The following is a 26,745-nucleotide window of genomic DNA, read 5'->3' on the forward strand; positions in this document are numbered from 1 at the left end:
AGCAAAATGCAATGGAGGGCACAACAAGAAATAATATTTGTTGCAAAAGCTCTGGCTGGTTATGCTAGTATGTAATAATATTAGATTAAACATAATATTAGATAAAAAAATGTTTTTTTTAAATATATATATATATATAGAGAGAGAGAGTGACATAATAAAAGGCAAGGTAGTTGAGGGACAGTATGTTTCACCTCTCATGGTTTTGAGGGAAACTACGGTGAAATCAGGTCCATGTTTTCATGGCCACCTTGGTAGTGTGGAACCCTATCCTTGCCGGGTTTTGCATCCCACTTTTGACCAGCAGCAATCTACTGAGTTGGTTAGAACTGTATGCATAATACATTCCTTTTTTTTCTGAATTAAACTTTCATCTTGCATGTGATAACTATGTAATTATTGATCACAGGATGGGGAACAATTCTGATTGGTTCCCGATTGTTAATGGAGATAGAAGCTGTCAATGTGCAGAGTTTATTACAGGCTGTATATTGCAGTGTGCCTAATTTAATAATATAACTGTCTGATAAAATGATGGTATTCAAAATATAATAAATAATGAAATCTTAAAAAAAGTTAAAAAAATTGTTAAACTTTAAAAATATGTATATAACTTTATTATAAATATACATGATTAAACTATTGTGCCAAAAGGAAAACTGTATATGTATATGTCCTAATATTAAACTATACTAACATTATACTTGCACTGCTAAATATGGCTGGGGCATCTAGACTTCAATGACTTCTGAGTATGAAGGAGGCAAGTTTCTGTTATTTATGCCTAATGTGATTAGCAAAATTTTTCTCTGTACCAGGGATATTACTCACTTTGCTCACCTAACTAATGAAACTGGACTAGTACGCATCTAGCAAATACACTAGGTAAGAGTTGGCCCATTTGCTACTTTTTAAGGTTTACAATTTCCAAATTGAGTAAAATCTCTGGTTAGAGATAATTTCTCAAAATAGCAAAACGTGGTCAGAAATCATTAAATGTTATATAATCTCTTCATACGTATATAGGATTCTTGAGGTACTGGAAGAAATTTCAAAGTAAAAATGCAAAACAGTGACAAGACATGATTGGAGCATTTAACATTTTTGGAAGATTTAGTTTGACAATCAGTAAATACCCATAAATATTTATTTTCTATTTTTACAGATCCAATTTGTATGCATTTATATAGCTTGCTTCACCAGACACTGGTACACATATGTTAGTATGTAATAATTTTAAAGCGGAGTTCCAGTCCCCGCAAAAAAAAAAAAAAATTTAACGACTGCTTTGTAATTGTCAAACCCTGTAAATTAACATTTCTAACATGTCATATTTTATTGCGCTTTTACTTTCTTGAAAAATAGTCTTTTACTCACAGATCTCGGAAGCAGGCAGGTTCCATTTTGGCTGTGGGCATCTGAAGCCCTTCTGTGTTCATTTCCTGGACTTTTGTGCATCAGCGGCCAAGCTGGCGTGTGATGTTGCTACCGCCTAACGAGAATGTGTTGCTACAGTTGTTAAGCGGTGGGTTGCTGCTGCTGCCGCCGCTGAACGAGCACTTGGGCAGCGGACAACTGACCTCCTCTTCCGCCACTATTGGGAGGTATGGTAGCGGGTGCTGTCAAGTCGTCTCCTCCTCACCCCCCTGAGCACAACTCAGACAGCGGCCAAGTGGGAGGAGGAGAGCTGCGGGCTGTCAGAATGTTTCCTACCGCTCGCCCCCTCCTTCCTTTTATCAGAGAAGATCTACAAATAATCTTGCTAGATCTCGAAAGTGATGTCCCAGAAACCCTTGCAACTCGCCTAGGCGATTAGGGGCAGAAGTCAAGAAGAAATAAAGGTAAAAAGGTATTTCTAGGCAGAAAAATAAATAAATAAATGCCAATGTGAAAAGGATTAGCTAAGAAGATTGAATATAGATTAAGTTTAGAAAATGGGTGGAACTCCGCTTTAAGCTTAGTCATAGTAGCTTTTCTTTATTTGCATACTTTTTTGTGTCTTGAATTGTTTTGAATTTGATGCAATTTATTTTGACCTTATAAATACTATAGTGAATGGGCACTCGACCTCATTTATGAGGAATTAATGCTTCCACTGAATAAACCTACTGCTTTCTATAGCTACTGACCTTCCACAGCATTGATGTCTTTCGTTGAGTTTAATGACACTCTTATTGTGACATTTACAACACCAAATATATCTTTTTATTGTTCAGAGAAACACAGCTAGAGCAAAGAAATTTAAAGAGACTTCTGTTTTATCTTGATCACCATCAAGAAGTCATGCATTTAATAAACATATTAAATGCTATAGTTTAAAGTGAACCTTTAAATTCAATTCAGATTGTAAAGCAGCTATTTTTTGTAAGGTGTACACTTGTAGGTACCTGCCTATACCCTTTATTTTATCTATATAGCCATGGGGCTACTGATGCTACTCCACAAACTCCAGGCATTCCCACCTTCTGCAACTAGCTATTTGTTTTGCAGTCCATCATGATTAGGCCACTGGTTATAACACTTGGACCAGCTTTCAATATTGGTAAACATTCAATATTTGAATACCTGAGTGCACCAGGTTTCAGGAGTGTTGAGTGCTAAAGCACTCACAGAGAAATGTCTGGCTTACATTTCAAAAGCTTAACTATATTTTTAGAATGCCTTAGGTTTTCTTTAAAGAACAACACCAGAAAATGAATTTAGAACTAAATATTATGTAGAGCTCACCCCCGAAGGAGCCGCTGTTTAGTTTGGGATCGGCCAATTTAAGTCACCTTCTTGACTTGTTCTAGGGTATAGCTGTGAGTGTGAATAAAGAGCAAGTGTCCAGACATCAATTGAGTTTTCAATGCTTTATTCCAAGGCCTAACATGGCCAACATCAACATGACACACAATAGAGAAAAGTTGATGAGCGTAGAGAAACTTTAGTATAAGGCCTTGGATATGAAAAAGAACAAGCCTGCTCTCAGCAATAATGTAACCCAATTAGTCGCCACCACAATCAGGGTGGGTAAAGTGCCCCCGGACAGGCGTCTATCACATGCCTGGCAGCCGGAGCGCCACTTAAAGTTCACTGGGAGGAACAGGCCTGTAGCACTGGCCTGACTCAGAGCCTCGGGTACAGGCTTTATCAATTTGAGGTATGTGAGATCAGGATGAGTGAATCCTCCCAGTCAATGCAGATTTTTGTGTCACCAACTGACAGCTTAAGCATACCTGTCATGCGGCGTGGTGACCGGATCCCCGATGGTTCGTCTAGGCCTCCTGGACAACCTCTAGTTCTAGGTTCTCCTCGAGCCGATCCCCCATCGCACAGCTCCCAGGTTAGGATCCTTACAGCAGAAGGTTGGGACCCAGCAAGTCGCTGGGGCCCCTCTCAATATTAAGGTGAGGCTCCGCATGGTGCGTAACCTCAGTGGAGCAGGCCACGGTGGCGGGGCCCATGGATGCGCGTACCCTGAAGGTGGATACCGCACCTGGAACTGGGGCCCCGCACAGAACAGAGAACAATGGCGGTTGCCACAGATATATCCCCCCCAGCATGCCCAACGAGTGCAGAACTCCTCTGATTGGCTGCTGGGGAAGGTGGGTCTGTCAGAACCCCTCTAGCGCCACCTGCCCTCCGGGGGTGATAATGCACCCCCGGATCGCAGACTGACCTACAGGACAGATTCTGAAATGGGCAACAACCCAAATTTCCACAAATTATGAATAGGAGTAAACTAATCCTTCCATTCCCCACTAATTTTTAGCGTAACGCCCATATTAAAAGTAAGGGGGCGCTACAATTACATGAGAACATGCAGATTTACCTGGGAAAGATTTATATTTATTCCATAATTTTGTTGTACTTGATTGGAAAACAAGGAGCTGTGTTGTCTGACAAGAACAGCCTCACTCACTTCTGGTTAAATGAAAGTTAACTGCAAGCACTTATAAGAACACGAGTATAGATACCTTTAACTCAGCTGTGAAGTAACACCAGGGAATAGACACAAGACCGTTTAGTGGTAAATTTACTCAATGTATTGGCACCGGTTACAATAAATGGTGGTTTGAGCATAAATGAACACACAGAAGGTAGGTTTAGACAAAGTCTGCCAGAGTTCTGATCCACTAGACTGGGATTTCGTAGCATTAACAATAACTGAAGGTCTCTTTGTAGCAGCTGTAAAGGGATAGTCTTTAATCCTAACTTCAGTCGGCTAGCATTGGGGCCCAGTTGTACCATTGGTGCATATGAGAATAGCCCCGGTCAAGCCTGCAGGCAGCAATAAGGCTTTTATATGGCTACATGGTCTGTTCCTAAAGAGCCTAGTCTCTCTGGCAGCAGATAGTAAATCCCCACAGCAGCAGCTCATCAGTCCCAGTGATATTGCAGCTTACCATCTAGCCTCACAGAGTGATTAGTCCACTCTCTGCTCTGCATCAAGGTGACTCTGGCTCTTGGTACATGTTGACTCAGCACTCCAGATTCTGTATAGGCTGCAGGTATGCAGTAGTGGTGGTGCACACTAGACAGCGAGTGTACTTTCTTGTCTCCCTCATGGCAAGAAGGAGCTGTGTCCTCCACAGTCTGAGAAAATGCAGCTTTTTCCCCTCCTCCTGGCAATCTCCCTGTAGGAAATTCAGTTCAATGGTCAATAGAAGTCAGCAGTATGGCTGCCTTCCTGAACTTAATTTCCCACATTCCACCTTACCAGCATAAAAGTATATGGAGCTCCCTGACTTTCCAGCTACCCCTGCTAATAGGAGGCAGACAGTGAGATAAATTGGCATGTCAGTTCAGTGACAGTGTAAAGAGCTGCTGCAAACTGTCATAACTTGTTCATCACAGCCAAGTATTTGGCTACAATATTTTTAAAATCGTGCTATTAGAATTGATTGTACTTCAGAGTTTCAGTGATTTGATGAGACATTAAATATATTTTTTCTAGACTATATCATCCCCATCAGGGCACTAATAAGTCCAAGAACTGTCAGGCCAGTTAGACACCACTGGCTGGCCAATGAAGATGGACAGAGGATTCTGATTGAATTTCAGAGGATGGTTCAAAATCATTGTTTCTGACAGCAATAAAAAAATATATACCTGCGTTATCCTCCTAAGCTGACCATAGATTATTCAGAACTGAAACTGAACAGATTCCCCTATCCACACATTCAACGTTGACGAAGGAATCTTCCCTTCTGTATTATTGTATTATGACAGCAGGACTCTTCCTCTTCCAGAACACACTGATGAGCACCGCAGCCGATTGTAGGTTTTAGTAAATCAACCCTATACTATTTTGATATTTGTAATTATGGCTCTATAGATTTTACTGTGTACTTTTGCATTCTTCAGTAGTGTTGCTCACGAATATTCGCATTGCGAATATTCGACTCGAATATAGCATATTCGAGAAATCGCGCTATATTTCGAAATTCACGGTGAATATTCGCAATTCCGAATATTCGATTTTTTACAATTTTTTTTTTGAATCAGATCACATCCTAGATATCTCCATCGACGTCTAAAAGCATTGCTGGTATCATTAGAGACCCTGGGCCGAGTAGCTGAAGCGTTCATTGAATTTTCCAGAAAGATCGCAATGCGATTATTCGGCAAACGCAATATCGCGCGATTATTTTCCTCGCCCCGATCTTCCGCATCAGAGCGATTTTTACAGTTTCATTTTTAAAACAGATCACATCCTAGTGATCTCCATAGACGTCTGAAAGCATTGCTGGTATGATTAGAGCCATTGGGCCGAGTAGCTGAAGCGATCATTTTATATTGCCGAATAATCGCAATGCGAATATTCGGCAATAGGAATATTGCGCGATTATTTGCTCCGCCCTTTTGCATCAGAGCCAATCAGAGTTCTCCTTCCACACTCGTCACAGGTTAGCAACCAATAGGAACCTGCCTGCATGGACATTATATAAGCTCACTCCCAGCACCATTTCATTGCAGATTCAGAAGCTTGCTATAGAGTGTGGAGGCTGTTTCTGTGTTCCTGGTTTCCTGGTTTCCTGTGTCTTTGTTCTTGATTGATTTAGATCATCACCAGCATTGCTATTTAGTGATTCCAGTGGATCTTTTCCAGTATATCAACTGCTTTTTTCAAAGCAATAGACCCAAGAGCTTTTTTCAAAGCTACGTTTTGTGCTGTTTTGTGCTGTTTTTTTCATTTGTGTTACTGTTTGATCCTGCAATCCTCCCTGTTCAGTTATATTTGCAAGAGATTTCAGAACACATATTGATCTGAGCTTTATAAAAGAGCTTTTCTAAAAGCTAAGTTTTGTTCATCTTGTGTTACTGTCAGATCTTGCAGGTTCACTGTTCAGTGATATTTGATAGGCATCTCAGTTCAAATTTTGTTTAGTTTTCCCTAAAGAGCTTTTATAAAAGCTAAGTTTTGTGTTCAGTTTAGTTAAATTTTGTGTAGTAAGTGTACACACTGTTAGTGTACATTTATTTCATCTAGCTTAGCTTAGTGTGTGTTTAGTGTCTGTGTTTTGTGTTTAAAAAAAAAAAAAAAAAAAAAAGTTAGTGTTTGTTTAGTGCTTTTTTTTTTTTTCTTTAATTTTGTAGTCCTTGTCTGGTGTACTACTTTTCTTATAGTTTAGTAGCTGTCTGTGTACGTCTTTGTCTGCGTGCCTGTCTTGTAAAAAAAACACAAAAACACATTTTGTTCACATTTTCCCCCCCAATAAAGTTTAACCCCCCCACACACATATCAGCAATTATGAGCGGCATCCGTGGCCGTGGCAGTAGGGGTAGGGGAGTTACTCCCAGTGCTGGATCGCTGCCAGCACGGGGTACCTCTCGTGCCCCTACTAGTGGTAGAGGATCGGGTGCAAGGGGAGTACGCCTGATCCGGGAGTTCTTCCCATCGGGCAGCCGCCCGATATTGCCATCTCAGGCTCAAGTAGTGGTGGACTACATGGGGCACAGCAGTGCCACTGAGTCGTCGGTCCCGACTCACAGTAGTACCACCATTACACCGTTGCCTGTACTACCCCCCCCCAGCCCCCAAGAGTCCAGCATCTTACTGTTCGACAGCGACAGTGATAGGGATCTCTTGGGGGAGGCCATGCATCAGGCAGACCTCCAGCTCTGTCCTGATGGTCAGGACCTTTTTGAAGGGATGGATGAGGAGGATGGGATACCTGCTGGCAGTATCCCAGAGACATCCCTTCAAACTGGTGCTGCTGTTTTGGTGCAGGAAACAGCAGCACCTAGTCAGACCCAGGCGTGGGTGAGGGGACAGCGGAGCCAGGCTAGAGGCTCCATGTCACGTGGTTCCCTCAGACCAACACATCTCAGCCCTTGGTCTGACATCTCTGGGGGCGAAGAGGGTGACCCATCATGGTTGCCATCTGACGCGTCGGCTCACTACGTCAGTGACGACGGGGAAGGTAGGCACCCTGGTGAAACGGTGCGCCAGGTCACCACCAGGGAGACCATCGTCAGGGTCTCCACTGGTGATGGCAGCAGGAGGTGTCAGGAGGAGGAGCAGCAGCAGCAGCAGCAGCAGCAGGCAGCTCCACCTGTGCGCACCGAATCCCAGCAGGTGCAAGTAAGCGTCACCCCATCTGACAGGAGGGCGGTGCTGAAGTCACCTGTCTGGAATTTCTTTACCCTGGTGGCAGACAACCCTACCGTGGCCATCTGCCGGATTTGTAAAGTGAGGGTGAAGAGAGGGAAGTGTTTGGCTCGGGTGGGTACCACAGCCCTGAACCAGCACCTCAGGATAAACCACTGGGCGTTGTATGAGGAGATGAAGCGTGGTGGTGGTAGCAGCGCCACCACCACAAGTGAGCAGGGTACAGCAGCCCCTGCCACATCTTCATCTGTTTCCAGCAGGTCATGCCCCCCCGCTCCCTCTAGTAGAGGTACTGGTACCGGCAGCCAGACCTCTACTTCCACAGCACCCTCCACGTCTGTGTCCCGCACTGCCGTCCGGCGCCAGGCGTCGATTTCAGACGCCTTTGACCGCACCACTCCCTTCCCCCCTGGAGACCGACGTGTGCGTTCCCTCAATGGGCTCCTGGCAAGGGTTATTGCCCAACATCTGCTGCCCTTCAACATAGTTGACAGCAACCCCTTCAGGCAGATGTTGGAGCAGGCCCAACCCCAATGGCGTGTCCCCAGCCGCCATTTCTTTGCCAGGACTGGTGTCCCTGCCCTACACCAGCACATTGTTCAGAATGTAACCCTGTCGCTGGATCACGCTGTCAGCGACAGGGTTCATCTGACAATGGATGGCTGGACCAGCAGGCATGGGCAGGGACGCTACATCAGCTTCACGGCCCATTGGGTTTCCCTCCGAGGCGTCGGTGAGGGATCGTCGGCAACCGATCTTGTGGTGCCGCCCCGGGGTGTCCAGGGGAGAACTGCTGGTCTCCCTCAAGCCACTGTCTCCGCAGCTGCTGAGCCTCCCAGCAAGCGCCCCCGTAGCTACTCAAGTGTGGGGCACGTGCGCTGTCAGGCCGTGCTCCAGCTTGTTAGTTTAGGGGACCGGAGACACACTGCAGAAGAAGTGCTGAAAGCACTTCAAGCTCAGGTCCAGAAGTGGCTGACACCCCGAAGGCTCCAGCCAGGTATGGTTGTCTGCGATAACGGCAGCAACCTACTCGCCGCCCTCCATGCTGGCAGTCTGACGCACGTGCCCTGTCTGGCACATGTCCTCAACCTGGTGGTGCAGAAGTTCCTGCGCACTTATCCAGGGTTGAGTGACATTGTGGCAAAGGCGCGTAGGATTGCCAGCCACTTCAGGCGCTCCCCAACCGCTACCGCGTCCCTGTCCAAATTGCAGCGGAAGTACAATCTGCCCCTTCACAGGCTGATTGTGGACAGTGTGACGCGGTGGAACTCCACCCTCCACATGCTGAAGAGGTTGTGGGAGCAGCAAAGGGCGGTGAGGGAGTACCTGATGGAACTAGGCACTCAGAGGGCTTCACCACAACTCCCTTTCATCGCCTGTGCGCAGTGGGGGCAGATAAACCAGGTCTGCCAAGTGTTGTCCTCCTTCGAGCAGGCGACCAAGATGGTCAGCAGTGAGCAAATTGGCCTCAATAGCGTGCTGCCAATACTGTTCATGCTGGAGAGGACACTAGATCGCCTGCTCGAGGCTGGGGAGAGTGCCTTGGTGGAGCAGGAGGAGTCAGCAATGCTCCACCGAGACCAGGGCCAGGACCAGGAGGAGGAGGAGGAGGAGGAGGAGGATGATGATGAAGAGGAGGAGGAGGTGGTTGCTGGTGTCGTCCCGGAGTCAGGGCCTGGTCAGGAGGGAGAGCCGGTGTTGGGGGCACCGATAGTCCGGGGGTTGGGCATGTCTGAGTTTGACCAGCAGCGCCTCAGGGAAGAAGAGTCGCACCTCATTAACCTGGCCAGCATTGAGGAGTCACAGCGGGCTGTGCTCTTCCCCATGGCTGCCCACATGCTCAGATGCCTCAGGAGGGACCCCCGGGTTAAGACCATCAAGACGAGGGATGATTTCTGGATGGCCACCCTTTTGGATCCCAGGTGCAAGGGGAAACTGGAGCAGTTCATCCCAGCCAGCCGGAGGCAGCACCGGATGGAGGAACTGCAGGCAGCCATTGTCAGACGGTTGGAGCAGGCAACTCCCCGGCCTCCAGTTGTCCCCCCTCATCTCACCCAGCAGGTGGCTGCACCCAGCTGCAGCCGAGCAGGGGACCTAATGGAAGAGATGAGGATGTTCTTCCAAACCGAGCGACCCAGTACCACCACCAGCAGCAGCAGCAGCAGTCACCACCAGCGGCTGGCCCACATGGTGGCAGACTACATGGCGTCCGTCGGTGCTTCTGACAGTATGAGCACCGACGACCCCATGGAGTACTGGGTTGCCAGATTGGACACCTGCCGCGAGCTCGCTCAGTATGCGCTGGAGTTATTGTCTTGCCCCCCCTCCAGCGTACTATCTGAGCGGACATTCAGCGCGGCAGGTGGGGTGGTCACGGACAAGAGGACCCGTCTGTCCACAGAGTCCGTGGACAGACTCACATTCATAAAGATGAATGAGTCCTGGATCGGCGGTGACTTTCTGGCACCCGTCGTCGGTTCAGGGCGCTGAAGGGTCCCTTGCCATGCATTCCCTGATGAAGCCCCGGACCTGATGTATTTACAGTGCTGAATATAACTATTTCAACATCAGAGAAAATCAATGTTAATATTTGGTACAGTAGGCTTTCTTTGCAATTACAGCGGTCAAAAATTTCTTGTAGTTTTACACCAGCTTTGCACACACTGGAGGAGGGATTTTGGCCCACTCCTCCACACAGATCTTCTCTACATCAGTCATGTTTCTGGGCTATCGCTGAGAAACACGGAGTTTGAGCTCCCTCCAAAGATTCTCTATTGGGTTTAGGTCTGGAGACTGGCTAGGCCACGCCAGAACCTTGATATGCTCCTTACAGAGCCAATCCTTGGTTATCCTGGCTGTGTGCTTTGGGTCATTCTCATGTTGGAAGACCCAGCCTCGACCCATCTTCAAAGCTCTAACTCAGGGAAGGAGGTTGTTGCCCAAAATCTTGCAATACATGGCCCCGGTCATCCTCTCCTTAATACAGTGCAGTCACCCTGTCCCATGTGCAGAAAAACACCACCAAAGCATGATGCTACCACCCCCATGCTTCACATTAGGGATGGCGTTCTTGGCATGGTACTCATCATTATTCTTCCTCCGAACACGGTTAGTGAAATTATGATCAAAAAATTATATTATAGTCTCATCTGACCACATGATTTTCTCCCATGACTCCTTTGGATCAGTCAAGACAATTATGTCAGCAGTTATTTCACACCCTATATACTCTTATTAAGACTGCTGTACATCATGGCAACTCCTGCCCATGTGATATGACTCTGTATCAACTACTACTGTTAATACTACTACTGCTGCTTCTGCTGCTGCTGCTGCCCAGTCAAGACACCTATGTCAGCAGTTATTTGACACTCTATATACTCCTATTCCTACTGCTGTTCATCATGGCACCTCCTGCCCATGTGATATGACTCTGTATCAACTACTACTGTTAATACTACTGCTGCTGCTTCTGCTGCTGCTGCTGCCCAGTCAAGACACCTATGTCAGCAGTTATTTGACACTCTATATACTCCTATTCCTACTGCTGTTCATGATGGCACCTCCTGCCCATGTGATATGACTCTGTATCAACTACTACTGTTAATACTACTGCTGCTTCTGCTGCTGCTGCCCAGTCAAGACACCTATGTCAGCAGTTATTTGACACTCTATATACTCCTATTCCTACTGCTGTTCATGATGGCACCTCCTGCCCATGTGATATGACTCTGTATCAACTACTACTGTTAATACTACTGCTGCTGCTTCTGCTGCTGCTGCTGCCCAGTCAAGACACCTATGTCAGCAGTTATTTGACACTCTATATACTCCTATTCCTACTGCTGTTCATGATGGCACCTCCTGCCCATGTGATATGACTCTGTATCAACTACTACTGTTAATACTACTGCTGCTTCTGCTGCTGCTGCCCAGTCAAGACACCTATGTCAGCAGTTATTTGACACTCTATATACTCCTATTCCTACTGCTGTTCATGATGGCACCTCCTGCCCATGTGATATGACTCTGTATCAACTACTACTGTTAATACTACTGCTGCTGCTTCTGCTGCTGCTGCTGCCCAGTCAAGACACCTATGTCAGCAGTTATTTGACACTCTATATACTCCTATTCCTACTGCTGTTCATGATGGCACCTCCTGCCCATGTGATATGACTCTGTATCAACTACTACTGTTAATACTACTGCTGCTTCTGCTGCTGCTGCCCAGTCAAGACACCTATGTCAGCAGTTATTTGACACTCTATATACTCCTATTCCTACTGCTGTTCATGATGGCACCTCCTGCCCATGTGATATGACTCTGTATCAACTACTACTGTTAATACTACTGCTGCTTCTGCTGCTGCTGCCCAGTCAAGACACCTATGTCAGCAGTTATTTGACACTCTATATACTCCTATTCCTACTGCTGTTCATCATGGCACCTCCTGCCCATGTGATATGACTCTGTATCAACTACTACTGTTAATACTACTGCTGCTGCTTCTGCTGCTGCTGCCCAGTCAAGACACCTATGTCAGCAGTTATTTGACACTCTATATACTCCTATTCCTACTGCTGTTCATGATGGCACCTCCTGCCCATGTGATATGACTCTGTATCAACTACTACTGTTAATACTACTGCTGCTTCTGCTGCTGCTGCCCAGTCAAGACACCTATGTCAGCAGTTATTTGACACTCTATATACTCCTATTCCTACTGCTGTTCATGATGGCACCTCCTGCCCATGTGATATGACTCTGTATCAACTACTACTGTTAATACTACTGCTGCTTCTGCTGCTGCTGCCCAGTCAAGACACCTATGTCAGCAGTTATTTGACACTCTATATACTCCTATTCCTACTGCTGTTCATCATGGCACCTCCTGCCCATGTGATATGACTCTGTATCAACTACTACTGTTAATACTACTGCTGCTGCTTCTGCTGCTGCTGCTGCCCAGTCAAGACACCTATGTCAGCAGTTATTTGACACTCTATATACTCCTATTCCTACTGCTGTTCATGATGGCACCTCCTGCCCATGTGATATGACTCTGTATCAACTACTACTGTTAATACTACTGCTGCTTCTGCTGCTGCTGCCCAGTCAATACACCTATGTCAGCAGTTATTTGACACTCTATATACTCCTATTCCTACTGCTGTTCATGATGGCACCTCCTGCCCATGTGATATGACTCTGTATCAACTACTACTGTTAATACTACTGCTGCTTCTGCTGCTGCTGCCCAGTCAAGACACCTATGTCAGCAGTTATTTGACACTCTATATACTCCTATTCCTACTGCTGTTCATGATGGCACCTCCTACCCATGTGATATGACTCTGTATCAACTACTACTGTTAATACTACTGCTGCTTCTGCTGCTGCTGCCCAGTCAAGACACCTATGTCAGCAGTTATTTGACACTCTATATACTCCTATTCCTACTGCTGTTCATGATGGCACCTCCTGCCCATGTGATATGACTCTGTATCAACTACTACTGTTAATACTACTGCTGCTTCTGCTGCTGCTGCTGCCCAGTCAAGACACCTATGTCAGCAGTTATTTGACACTCTATATACTCCTATTCCTACTGCTGTTCATCATGGCACCTCCTGCCCATGTGATATGACTCTGTATCAACTACTACTGTTAATACTGCTACTGCTGCTTCTGCTGCCCAGTCAAGACACCTATGTCAGCAGTTATTTCACACCCTATATACTCTTATTAAGACTGCTGTACATCATGGCACCTCCTGCCCATGTGATATGACTCTGTATCAACTACTACTGTTAATACTACTACTGCTGCTTCTGCTGCCCAGTCAAGACACCTATGTCAGCAGTTATTTCACACCCTATATACTCTTATTAAGACTGCTGTACATCATGGCACCTCCTGCCCATGTGATATGACTCTGTATCAACTACTACTGTTAATACTACTACTGCTGCTTCTGCTGCCCAGTCAAGACACCTATGTCAGCAGTTATTTCACACCCTATATACTCTTATTAAGACTGCTGTACATCATGGCACCTCCTGCCCATGTGATATGACTCTGTATCAACTACTACTGTTAATACTACTACTGCTGCTTCTGCTGCCCAGTCAAGACACCTATGTCAGCAGTTATTTCACACCCTATATACTCTTATTAAGACTGCTGTTCATCATGGCACCTCTTGCCCGAGTGATTTGACACTGTATTGTCAATGTCTACTACTACTATTACAGCTCAGTCAAGACACCTGTGTCCCAATTTTTTGGTACACTATTGACTATTATGACCACTACTAATGCTGTAAAGTATTCCCCAAGTGTTTTTATGCTATGTATTACTATTACCACTACTGCTTGTAAATCGTGCCTGTGTGATACTTAGTGGGAATGCTTTAATAAGCATTCCTAGTATGGATACCCGTAAATGTATTAATCTTAATTAGTGTGAATGCTTTAATAAACATTTCCAGTATTGATATCCGTAAATTTAGTAATCTTATTATTCCTTACGTTTTTTGGTTCAGCGTAACTTCGGCATACTTTCAGCTATTGAGACCATTCAACTGTAAAAATGTTCGTCTCTTTCAGCAAATGATGGGACTTGTTCAAGTTTTTTCCTACTTTTTACACTTTTATAAATTTTTAGCTTTTAAGACCCTTTTTTTAACATTGAAGTCAATGAGAACATCCTTTTCCCCTTTGAATTCACATGCCATGCCAAAAGTTTCAGCTACTTCATACTTTCACTTACAGACACTGAAAAAACTGTAAAGCGGTCACAAAATATTTAGCTATCCGGCTATGACTTTTCAGATAGTTAGCGTTTACAATTTTTTGGTGAAAACGCAATTTACGTTTTGCGAATTTTTCAAAAAAATGCGATAGGTTATAATGTAATCCTATGGAGGGGATTTAGAGTCTGTCATGTGACCTTAACATTCTAGATCTTTGTAATTAAAAATATCTTTACAAAAAGGGGAAACAAATTGGTCTCACGCCCACAAGATCTACTTTTCATACACAATTTTTAGATCAAAACGTAGCTATGCTTGTCTGGTTTATGGCAATGTGATCAAGTCTGCGATACGTATTTTAGTTTTAGTTATTGGAGCAACAGCCAGAAATTATGTCTCATAGACTCTCATGTTAAATTATCTAAAAAATGTTGCTGCAGAACTCACAAAGACGCTCTTTTCTAAATCGCAGACATGGCCACATTTTTAAGTTTATCTACATAAATTTCATATCGATGCGTTTACAAGGGCCGTGTATTTCAAACGGTGTAGTCGTTGTATCAATTGCATGTACGTTTGAGGATTTATTAAGCTTTGTTTGGAGGCTTAAATCATGTATTAGATCTGTGAATTAAAAGCGTTTGTAATGTTATTTCTTTCTATAAATCACTTTCCTGACCTCAGTGCAATATTCCTCCTCACTGACCTGGGGAGGAGGGGAAACCTATTGAGGGGGGAGGGGCGACCAGGAAGTCAGCATACGCTATACTTTGCAGATAGAGAAAGAAGCTGTGTGTCCTAAAGATAGTGTAGTGGTTATGGTGAATGTCTTTGGCAAGGGGCTCACCAATTAAGCTATTCAGCATTCCCACTCGCATTTTCCTCAGGAAATGCATTGTCTAGTTATATTATATTTTAATACTCCTGCTGCTGCCTCCATGCTGAGTAAAGCTTCATGACCTCTCTGGCACAGCGGATCCACCAACAGCCTCCGCTACAAGCTACCAGACCGGATCTAAACAGCAAGTGTAACTATAACAATGAACCTTATGTTAAACACTGTTTTGCGGCATTTATACTGCAACCATTGGGCTGTCTGCAAGAGCTCATCTGCATTCTCTCTCTTTCTTGCTCTCCCTCTCTCTCTCTTTGTATATATATATATATTGTTGCTTTTGTTATGTTCATTTTTCAACTGTTTATTTTGTGTTCGTCGTGTCTGTGTCGTGTGCTTTAGTTTGTCCTAGGTTACTGTTAAATAAAATAATAGTATAAAATGTTTTTGCTTATTATGAAGTTAAATGTGTTGATGTTGATTTGTTTGATGTTAAGTTAGATGTGTTGAAAAACCTACAAATCTATCTCAAAAAGAAATGAAACATTTCCAAAAAATAATATTTATTAATAAAAACATAATTTCAGATATAACTCTGATTGAGCTTCTGAAGGCGCTCCAGCTTCTCAATATTTTTTAATTGCTGCTGCTCCAGCAGCACATTTTGCTGAATAAGATAGCGGATCTGGCGCTGATTTGCCTGGATCCTCTGGTGGGTTGTCTTTATCAGCGCGGTCTGCCTCCTCATCTTTCCTGATACTGTTAGGATATAATAAAAAAAAAAATTGGATTTAAAATAACGTTACCAAATAAATAAAATTTTTTTTTTGCTTATTAATCAATCATTATCATGTGTATACACTTGTTATGTGTCTAACACATCCCGGGAGTGCAGAATTATTAGGCAAATGAGTATTTGGACCACATCATCCTCTTTATGCATGTTGTCTTACTCCAAGTTGTATAGGCTCGAAAGCCTACTACAGATTAGGCATATTAGGTAATGTACAACTCTGTAATGAGAAGGTGTGTGGTCTAATGACATCAACACTCTATATCAGGTGTGCATAATTATTAGTCAATTTCCTTTTCTTTGTCAAAATGGGCCAAAAGAAGGATTTGACAGACTCTGAAAAGTCCAAAATAGAGAGATATCTAGCAGAGGGATGCAGCACTCTTAAAGTTGCAAAGCTTCTGAAGCGTGATCATCAAACAAAAGAAGCGTGTGGAAAAACAAAGGTGCAAAATAACTGCCCATGAACTGAGAAAAGTTAAGCGTGCAGCTGCCAAGATGCCACTTGCCACAAGATTGGCCATATTTCAGAGCTGCAACATCACTGGGGTGCCCAAAAGCACAAGGTGTGCAATACCCAGAGACATGGCCAAGGTAAGAAAGGCTGAAAGACGATGACCACTGAACAAGACACACAAGCTGCAACGTCAAGACTGTGCCAATAAATATCTCAAGAAAGATTTTTCTAAGGTTTTATGGACTGCTGAAATGAGAGTGAGTCTTGATGGGCCAGATGGAAGAGCCCGTGGCTGGATTGGTAAAGTGCAAGGAGCTCCAGTCCGACTCAGACGCCAGCAAGGTGGTGGTGGAGTACTGGTTTGGGGTGGTATCATCAAAGATGAGCTTGTGGGGCCTTTTCGGATTGAGGATGGAGTCAAGCTGAACTCCCAGTCCTACTGCCAGATTATGGAAGAGACCTTCTTCAAGCAGTGGTACAGGAAAAAGTCACCATCCTTCAAGAAAAACATGATTTTCATGCAGGACAATGCTCCATCACACGTGTCAAAGTACTCCACAGCGTGGCTGGCAAGAAAGGGTATTAAATAAAAAAAAGTAATGACATGGCCTCCTTGTTCACCTGATCTGAACCCCATTGAGAACCTGTGGTCCATCATCAAATGTGGGATTTACAAGGAGGGAAAACAGTACACCTCTCTGAACAGTGTCTGGGAGGCTGTGGTTGCTGCTGCACGCAATGTTGATGGTGAACAGATCAAAACACTGACAGAATCCATGGATGTCAGGCTTTCGAGTGTCCTTGCAAATAAAGGTGGCTATATTGGTCACTGATTTGTTTTTGTTTTGTTTTTAAATGTCAGAAATGTGTATTTGTGAATGTTGAGATGTTATATTGGTTTCACTGTTAAAAATAAATCATTGAAAAGGGTATCTATTTATTTTTTGGTTAAGTTGCCTAATAATTCTGCACAGTAATAGTAGTCACCTGCACACACAGATATCCCCCGAAAATAACTAACACTAAAAACAAACTAAAAACTACTTCCAAAAAAATTCAGCTTTGATATTAATGAGTTTTTGGGGTTCATTGAGAACATGGTTGTTGTTCAATAATAAAATGAATCCTCAAAAAATACAACTTGCCTAATAATTATGCACTACCTGTATACTTCTAGCATCAATACCATATTATGGTTCTACAATCTGACAGGTGCGCTTTATATGTTGTCCATTTTTATATCTACATTTTGTTGTTGAAATGTTATTAATCATTGTGCACATATTTACCTTCCTGAGCGAGGCTCACAGGACCGCTCTCTTCCTCCTGCTCTTCCGCTTGAGAAGTTGGGGTGGTGGGGGGGGGAATCTCCTCAGCTTGCTCCTCAGCAGGAGCTGGGGTTGGGGAGTGGGAGGGCCCTGGCTGCTCCTCTTCATCCATCTCCTCCTCTGCCGCATCCTCCTCTGCCGCATCCTCCTCCTCCTCCTCATCGGCCTGGCGCCTTCTGCGCTTGGCGCGGATAACTGGCATTGGAGCTTCTATAATAACACAATGTTCATATATTATAAAAATGTTTTCTAATGACGTATGCAAATTCTGTGTACTCTGCTGTATTGTATATGAATACAAATTGATTTATATAGACAGTTAACCAATGGGACAATGTTATATTAAAGGGTCTTGTGGGCACTACAGGGGACTGAGCGTGAGCTGGGATGCAACCATGTTAAAATGAGCTGTTTTTGTCTACTTTGTTTTGTTCAGACCATCTCATGTTAAAAAAAGGGCCTGATGGAGCACACGGGATTACTATAACAACCCCACTCCTAACACAGGAATTTAGTGGTAATCTATATATATAAAACTCAACGTGTGTGTGTGCATAAATGTATGTATGTATGTATGTATGTATGTATGTATGTTCCAGCATCACGTACAAACGGCTAAAGATATTTATATGAAACTTGGCACACAGGTTACTTATATGTCAGCCACAAACATAGGATAGGTGGTTTAAACCTTACCCACCCCCACTTGCCATGGTCGGGGTTTTTCTTTAAAGTCCCATGCAAAGCAATGGGAAAATTATGTTCCCACATAACTTCTGTGTTCCTGTCTGCTGCCCCATGTCTTTTTTCAACAGTACTATGAATACCTTGGCCGGTGGTGATATATGTTAGCACAACATGGCATCTTGGTTAACAACATCTGACCTTACATGAATTACATATGACCTTACATAACTGTCACCAAAGGAGCTGCGGTGGCTCCACGCGATTGCCACTGCACTGACAACTGATTCACCTCTGCAGCTAGGGGTTTGGATCCCGCTCTCGGCTACCTGTGAATTGAGTTTGGTGGTCTCAGCCCCGCCACTGGTGGGTGTGCTATGCGAGGTTGGGTTGGGAGGACCCCCTCACACCCGCCATTGCCAACCGGGGCATGGAGAAAGGTGGCAGATTGCCTCTGGGGGAGGCCTCCCAACTCCTGCAGGCCGGCTCCTCTCTCTTTCGAGTTCACGCACAAAATACACTTTTTTAAAAAAAAACATAACTGTCAACAATAACTTACCTGGATGATATTTAGCCCGAAGACGTCTGACATTACCCATTTGGCGCCTCTTGAGGTCAGACCACTTCTTAACAATGGCCTTGTGGTCATGTTGGCCGCCAAAGTCAGCGATTAGGGCGCTGACCACAGCCCTTTTCTGTGGCTGCCGCCGCAGGTCATCGTATCCTGTTTCCAGGAACTTCTGCAAGATGAAGAACAAAGTATATTGTAATACTTCTGTTGACAGCCTTATGGATATATGACGTAAATGTATGCTATTCAACAATTGGAAGCATTCTCGCCTTATTAATCAATGACAGGGGTAACATGAAAGATTTTATATCCTGCCATTTCGGTCGCCACCTTTTTTGCATAAATATAGCAGCCATTATCATTTGCATAATTATGAATATATTATTAACAACACAGGATACACGTATAGGGGAGATATGCGTTGCTAACTCTTTTCCCTGTCAGGAGCCTAACGCCCCGGGGGGTCAGAGACGGGACCTTTTTCGGAGGACCACTGACGTATGTACCAGTCGCAGTTTTTTGTGATGTCACTCTTTAGGTGTGTGCACATTTTTCACTGCATCCGGGTGGAGTTTTTGGGTTGTGTTTTGCACGCCACAGGCTTTTCAACAGGAAAAAAACAGCTGGAGGCAGAATGGTTGCAAAACACTACGTGTTTGTTACTTAACTCTGGGTTTCAAGACCAGTCCACCTCCAGCTGTTGCAAAACTACTACTCCCATCAGCCACGGTCTGTCAGTGCATGCTAAGAATTTTACTTTTGCTGCATTTAGGGTGCCACAGTTTAGAGACCCGTGCATAAAGGCCTGAAAAATGGGGGCCTGCAGAACTTACAATACTAGAAGTGCCAGCATTCCCAGGCATGCTGGAAGTTGTAGTTCTGCAACATCTAAAGGGCAATATGTATTCGAACGTCCTTGGGCCTTGAGGACACTGAAGTCAGGACGTTCGCATACGTCCTATGTCCAAAAAAATTTTAAATTCATTATGCTAAATAACAAGGAAAAGTGCCTAAATACACATTTGCCAACCAGGGTGTCTGCAGCTGTCCAGGCATGCTGGGACTTGTAGTTTTGTAAAAGCAGGAGACACATTTTTTGTGAAATACTAATATATGATCATATATACTAACTTTTAAACTAGACTTAAATGCTGGGCTGGGCTGGGACTTGTAGTTTTGTAAAAGCAGGAGACACATTTTTGGTTAAATACTAATATCTGATCATATATACTAACTTTTAAACTAGACTTAAATGCAGTTGAAGATGATGAAATAACAGTGGTCAAAATACTTACACAAATCAGCAACTTTTCCTCAGACTTAGTGAAATTGCTTCCAACCATGTTGCTGTGTGATTGCGCTGCGATCATAAGTTGGAAACTGGCAAGGCTCCAGGAAATGGTCGCGTGTTGTTCGCGTGTTGATTGCGCTGCTTGGACCGAGATGGGTCCATATGGCTTCGGCTGTATGGACCACAGTAACTCTTTTCCCTGTCAGGAGCCTAGGAGCCTAACGCCCCGGGGGGTCAGAGACGGGACCTTTTCGGAGGACCACTGACGTATGCAACCGTCGCAGTTTTTTGTGATGTCACTCTTTAGGTGTGTGCAAATTTTTCCTTGCACCGGGTGGAGTTTTTGGGTTGTGTTTTGCACGCCACAGGCTTTTCAACAGAAAATAACCAGCTGGAGGCAGAATGGTTGCAAAACACTACGGGTTTGTTACCTAACTCTGGGTTTCAAGACCAGTCCACCTCCAGCTGTTGCAAAACTACTACTCCCATCAGCCACGGTCTTTCAGTGCATGCTAAGAATTTTACTTTTGCTGCATCTAGGGTGCCACAGTTTAGAGACCCGTGCATAAAGGCCTGAAAAATGTGGGCCTGCAGAACTTACAATACTAGAAGTGCCAGCATTCCCAGGCATGCTGGAAGTTGTAGTTCTGCAACATCTAAAGGGCAATATGTATTCGAACGTCCTTGGGCCTTGAGGACACTGAAGTCAGGACGTTCGCATACGTCCTATGTCCAAAAAAATTTTAAATTCATTATGCTAAATAACAAGGAAAAGTGCCTAAATACACATTTGCCAACCAGGGTGTCTGCAGCTGTCCAGGCATGCTGGGACTTGTAGTTTTGTAAAAGCAGGAGACACATTTTTGGTTAAATACTAATATCTGATCATATATACTAACTTTTAAACTAGACTTAAATGCAGTTGAAGATGATGAAATAACAGTGGTCAAAATACTTACACAAATCAGCAACTTTTCCTCAGACTTTGAGAAATTGCTTCCCACCATGTTGCTGTAATATTGGGAAACTGGCAAGGCTCCAGGAAATGGTCGCGTGTTGTTCGCGCAATTGCGCATGCGCGATCGAAAAATCGCAATCGCAATATGTATTTTGGTTAAAATATCATACATATTCGATTTCAGAGTGCTGCTACAGCAGTTTTCGAAATATCTGCAATAAATTTCGCATTCGCATGTTGCGATATTTCGATAAAATATCAGGAATATTCTGAGCCAATCAGAGCGCTCCTCCAGCATATCTCGAAATTGCGCAATAAATATCGCATTCGCATGTTGCGATATTTCGATAAAATATCACGAATATTCTGAGCCAATCAGAGCGCTCCTCCAGCATATCTCGAAATTGCGCAATAAATATCGCATTCGCATGTTGCGATATTTCGATAAAATATCACGAATATTCTGAGCCAATCAGAGCGCTCCTCCAGCATATCTCGAAATTGCGCAATAAATATCGCATTCGCATGTTGCGATATTTCGATAAAATATCACGAATATTCTAAGCCAATCAGAGCGCTCCTACCGCAGTTATTAAAAAATCGCAATTATTTTCGCATTCGCAATAGCGAAAAATCGCATTCAATTAATTTCGATAAAATATCACGAATATTCGAATTTAGCGAATATATCTCGAATATTCGAATATATATTCGAGATATATCGCGAAATCGAATATGGCATATTCTGCTCAACACTATTCTTCAGGCAGTACTGTTGGTGGCCCCAGCAGATGCACATTTCCCCTTTGAGTTTTCTGGCTCAATCCATCATTGGAGAATGTTGGCAAGGCAATTGTGGTCTTGTTTTTAACTCTGGCTGGTTTCTTTTCTGTGTACAATATGAAATGTGAGTGTTGTCTATAATTCTATAGAATGAATGTAGATGTGTACTATATGTATTTAAATACATGTTGAATTACCTTGTAGACATGGCATACCCTATATACTCTTAAGGATGGATTCTCCAAAAAGCATCGGGTCTGTCCTCTTCTGGAAACAGTACAGACAAGCTAAGCACTGAAGGAGGGTGTATATATAAACCCCCAACCATGGACAATGAGGTTGTTTGTTCTTAATGCTACGCTGTGTACAAACACGCCAGCCATAATGTAAACTTTTTTTTTAAATAGATTTTATATGGATTGCAATTTTTTTTAAAGGAAAATGTATATGATTTTGTACATTGTCATTAGAGTCCCATGGGAACCTATAAGTGTCTATTTTGACACCAAGATCAGCATAAACAGTAGCAAATTCACCTCAAGTGCAGCAATGAGCAGTATTAAAGTTTAATTTCCTGATTGCTGGAACTTTACTGCCAGAGTGCATTTATGACAGCATTGCTAGTCCTAGACCGACTGGGTATGCACTGGCCAAAGAAAAAAGAGGATGGTAGCTAAGGCAGGGGAACAAAAGGGGGCTTGCAGAATAAATAGGAGGGTCAGTCCTTTTAGATGTCCTTCTGCTGGCTATTGTTGGGGTCCTTTAAGAGCATTGGTGCACTTAACGACAGTCCAAGTTAAGCTGCATGCAGTATAGGTGCAGTAGAGGTATGGCATAGTCTTGGCACAGGTGCAAGGTAGTACAGATGCTATAAAGTGCTTTGCTGATCCCTGGATGTCCTCACTCCCAGTCTCATGCTCAGATCTCCACTGGTATGGTCTCTAGCTGGCAGGCGAATGTTCAGACAGAGGTCCTCTCTCTAACCCCCTCTGTGCCAAGATAAAGAACTTTCCAAGGCAGTTTAATAAAAATCATCTCTCCAATACTCTTACTACACAATGCATATTGGGATATGTAGTATAACCATACTGTAGTCATTTTATAGCTGCCGTCTCAAACTAAAACTCCCAGGATTCTCAGTGTACTGCATATATGTCTATGGGTATGCTTGGCTTACAAACTGAAGATGAATTTCAGTACTCTATATTCTCTTTAATAAGACATCAGGGCTGTTGTACTCATGACCCACCCCTTCCTATCAAGGCCACACCCCTTTCTGTTTAAGACCCGCTCTGAAATTTTCAAGTGGGGACACCTTAATTTACAAAGATTTCCCCTCACTTCCTGTTTGGCTATGGGGCAGGAAGTGAGAAGAAATCTCTGCAATGGGACAGGAATGATAAAAAATAAACTGACAGGGGCTATAACCCTCCATTATGCTATTCAAAATGAAATAAAAGTGTTGCCTATAGTTCTACTTTAAGCACAAATTTCTAAAAAATTTATGGAGAGGACTCAGAAGTTGCGGAATGCCGGCCGCCCACATACAGGAAGCAGTGCGGCCGCTTTATGGCTAGACTAATTTGCCTCTCAGCCCAGTCTGCCCCATAAGGCTGGCACTACACTAATAGTGTAGCACAAGCCGGCGGGAACTCTTTCCGTGCTGCCCCCCTGAAAAGTGCCGCCCTAGGCCTGGGCCTTGTTGGCCTAGGCCAGGATACAGCGTTGGTTGTACTGCCACTGGATTTCATTAGAAAGCTGACATTCAGCTTGTGGAGTATACAACCCCTCGCTGCCACGGCCGTAAGACTTACAGAGGTGGCGCTAAAATGGTTAAAGGTATACTTTCCTCTGAAGGTTTAGCAAAAATTTGTTGAGCTTTAATACAAGTTTGTTGCTGTTTTTTGTAAACCACGGGTTATGCTGGGTCCCACAGTGAATAAAGCCCCAAATTGCTCCTTTCCCCTCTGCCATTAATGTCTGCAGAGAGTTAATCACTGTGTTTAACAACATCCCATAAAAATCACGCCCACGAATTGTGCCATATTTAAACCACCCCATACTATACACATCTTAGGATCTTTATTTTATTCAAGGAGTCATAACACAAATCACAGATTTCTCAAAACAGGGCCTGTCCCTAGGAAACTGAAATGGATGGTAACCTTACCATAGATGGTCCAACATCTTACAGCTGAACTGCAGGCGCAAAAACCTCATTGAAATATGATCTTTAAAAGCTACATGGGAAATAAATCCACCACATGCCTTTAAAAAAAACAAAATATACTTTAGAAAAAGTACCTATGACATCATCACTGGGCTACACATATCCTGTGCAGACAGGAGAGCTGTGGGAGAGATGCCCACCCATTATAGGTTGCCTACAGAAAACTATTCGAGGAGGGTGGATACAAGACCAGTCACCCTGCAAAATGTGAGAGAGTGCAGTGACTGGTCTTTATTACAGGAAGCTACTGTTCAGAGGCAACGTTTTGCACTGGATTACTGCACTGTGTTCTGGAAAAAGTAAGAAAAAAATGGAGGATCCCCCAGGGTGGGGCTTTTTAGGCAACAGTAGTACAAGTAGTCATGGTAGATACAAAATATATAATAGTTTAATAATAACAGGACGGTATCAAACAACGTTCAGTAAACGTATATAGTACAAAGGTTTAAAAACAACACATTAATGGGGTGTATTGGAAAAAAGGTGAAGAGTCCACAATATAAATACTGGGCCCAACGCGTTTCGGGTTTCCTTCTTCAGGGACCGAAGTATGTGTGGAGTCAGAAAGTGTAACAGACAACTTTTCTAGAAAACAAATAAATGACAATGTGTTGAAAATAATAACATACAGATGAAAAACATTAAACTGGTACAGATAAGAAAAAATCATACCACCCGAGAAGTTTCAACGGCTCAGCACACCCCTTAAAAGGACATCGCAATCGGGACGCATGGCAAGCCTCAGATGGTAAGGAGAGGAGTGAGGACTGGCATCTAATATCAATCACAGCGTAGCAAGACCTTTGGCCCGAAGTGTCACAGCGTAAAAGTTTATTGATTGTATATATATATTTTTTTACCTGTCCAAAATATAAATAAGAGGACAGGATAATATCAACGGTGCCGCAGGCAACAAAAACGAAAAAGAACGCAAAAAAGGATCGCAAAAAAGAAAGCTGAACCAAGATTTTATATATGAGGCTAGAGACATACCTGTAATGACAAAAAGTGGCCAGAGAGGTCAGTAGAGGGATCGGAAGCTAAAAAATAAATGAAAGAAATAAATCCCAGTTTAGAGATGTACAGAGTATAGGAAATGGCATGTAAAGCAATAGTATGGGGGTCAGGGTGGGAAACATGAAGGGACAAAGTACTTACATGGGAAGAAAACACAAGCAGTGTAGAGTGTGTACAGCTGCTGCAGCCATCCAGCAATGTCTGACATTGTGGGGCTGCTTGGCTTTTAAATAGGAGAGGGGGAGGAGTAAGGTGGGAGGGGTCTGTAAAGGAGCCTGCGTTGCTATGGGTCAGTGTGGAAAAGGGGGCGTTGCCTCCAAGTGGGGAGAGGGGAGGGACAGGTAAGCCCTGCTCTCATCATGTGGGAGCCCGCACTAATGACGTGCAGGGAGAAAAAAAAAAAACATGGCAAGTGACCAGGAAGATCACCTGACACGGGGGTGGAGAATATGCAGAATAGTTGGTTGCATGTTGGAGAATAAGAAACGTATAATAAAGGGGGCATGACCATTACTAGTACAGGAGAAAGTAAGAATACACATGCCTATTTTATTTTGACTATATCTGCTTATCCCCGGAGTTCAGCTTTAAGTGGTGGAATTGACACTAACATTGGACCATGTAGAGGTTAGCAATAAGAAGCAGCCACAAGTGTTTGTTATACCTCATATAGATTTTTCAGCATGCTGGAAAATACATGAGGTCATTTCATCTTTCCTCTGTCCCTTAAGAGAATATCCATCATTTCAAAACCTACATGTTGGAAACTGGAGAAAGATCATCACAGTATTGTGGACTAGCATGGGCAAATTATATTTTTGATGTAAGGTCTACCAGCTTCTAGTATTTTAACAAAAATACAATTTATGCAGTGCACTGCACAAGTTAAACCTTAGCAAATAAATGACCAGCTCTAAAGTTCAGGGCGTGAGGAGGACGTCATCCTGGAAACCGTATTACTTTCTGACATCTAGAAAATGTAATTACAAAGAGAACAATGACTCCGTGTCTTAATCATAGCTCTTTCACCATAAAGGAAGTAGTAATGATTTGATTACAGGTACTTCCTTTAAGACAGATAACTAGAGTCTACTATGACTCTAAAAAATTCTACCACATTGCCCCCTTGTGGCTAAAGAAGTGTTTACAAGAAATATCCAGTAGCAATATGTTCTGCTTTACAGTACATTTTTTTGTGATGTAAATTAAGCCATAAGAAAGCGAAGCACAACAAAATAATATTGAATATCAACGCACCTAATGACCACAGCAAGATGGAAGGATTTTTTGCCAAGGCACATCTGAATACCCCATATTTCCATACAATATGGTATCTCTGGCTTCAGGATTCAAGATGTTTCCACTTCAACTAACTGAAACTGGCTATAATCCTCTGCCTATGCCTGCCCTGGCATTAGACATTATCCTCACAAACCCTACTCA

General features: G+C 43.5%; 1 long non-coding RNA gene across 1 annotated transcript; it reads right to left on the bottom strand.

Moving 5' to 3' along the window:
- Nucleotides 1–24,830: 24,830 nt before the first annotated feature.
- Nucleotides 24,831–25,819, bottom strand: LOC120915580. The gene is made up of 3 exons (XR_005743894.1): nucleotides 25,444–25,819; nucleotides 24,958–25,325; nucleotides 24,831–24,870 (listed from the first exon to the last, which is right to left on the bottom strand). It is a non-coding gene; the product is annotated as an uncharacterized LOC120915580 (long non-coding RNA).
- Nucleotides 25,820–26,745: the final 926 nt, after the last annotated feature.

Source organism: Rana temporaria, chromosome 1, assembly GCF_905171775.1.
Source record: "Rana temporaria chromosome 1, aRanTem1.1, whole genome shotgun sequence".
NCBI classification, from domain to species: Eukaryota; Metazoa; Chordata; class Amphibia; order Anura; family Ranidae; genus Rana; species Rana temporaria.